The sequence below is a fragment of the Chinchilla lanigera genome, unplaced genomic scaffold (genome assembly GCF_000276665.1).
Source record: "Chinchilla lanigera isolate Chin_1 unplaced genomic scaffold, ChiLan1.0 scaffold00094, whole genome shotgun sequence".
In the NCBI taxonomy this organism is placed as follows: domain Eukaryota; kingdom Metazoa; phylum Chordata; class Mammalia; order Rodentia; family Chinchillidae; genus Chinchilla; species Chinchilla lanigera.
The window spans coordinates 12,323-13,317 of record NW_004955495.1 but is presented as its reverse complement, the minus strand read 5'-3'; positions in this window follow the sequence as shown (position 1 = coordinate 13,317).

Genomic DNA, 995 nt, shown 5'->3' with positions numbered 1-995 from the left:
TGACTTTGTTTCCAGTTACACTACTGGAATTGTTTGTTAATTTGAGGGGTCTTTTGGTAGAGTTTTTGGGGTCTTCCATGAAGAGTATCATGTTATCTGTCAATAATAATAATTCACTTTTTCCTTTACTATCCTTATTCCTTTTTTTTCTCTGTCTTGTCCAATTGCTCTGGATAATGTTCCCAGAACTATGTTGAATAAGAGTGCTGACAGTGGACATCCTTGCCTTGTTCCTGATTTTAAAGGGAAACCTTTCAGTTTTTATCCATCTAGTATGATGTTGGCTGCTGGTTTGTCATGGATGACTTTCACCAGATTGAAATAAATCAATCTATTCCAATTTTTTATAGGGATTTAATCATGAATAAGTTTTGAAGTTTATCAAAAGCTTTTTCTGCATCTATTGAGATTGCCATGTGATTTTTATCTTTGGCTCTGTTGATATGTATGACCGGCCCAGTTCCCATGCCAGTGTGGGAGGGGTGATGGTGCAGTCACTGAGGCTGCTGCAGATCTCTGGTGCTCAGCTTGACTCCTGTGAGGATCTAGGTGGATAATCTTATTCCTAGAGGGAAATTCATGCCTGTTTGTCTCTTCAATTCTTTTTGCTTTCCTACCTAGCTGAATATTTACTCTGTGATATAGAGACTCCACAGCAATATGAAGTAATTCTGATGTTAACCAAGAAATATTGTTTTGATTACTTTTTAAATGAAAAAGTAGTCTTTAAGGAGCTTCATTCCACACCGTTCAAGGGAGGTTGCACAGTATCAACAGCATGTTCAAGTTTCTTAATAGAAAGCTCTCAGGATGTAAAGGGTGGAGCAATTGTCTGTGCCATGAATCCCTGTAAGGAGGGGGAGCTTGTATTCCTGACATTCACCCATTTTCACTGTGGCTCACTGCTTTATTCTTTAAACAAATTCAAAGTTTTGACTTCAAAGATTTTCTATTTTATCTTTAATTTTATCTTGAGCTGTCAAATACAATAATAT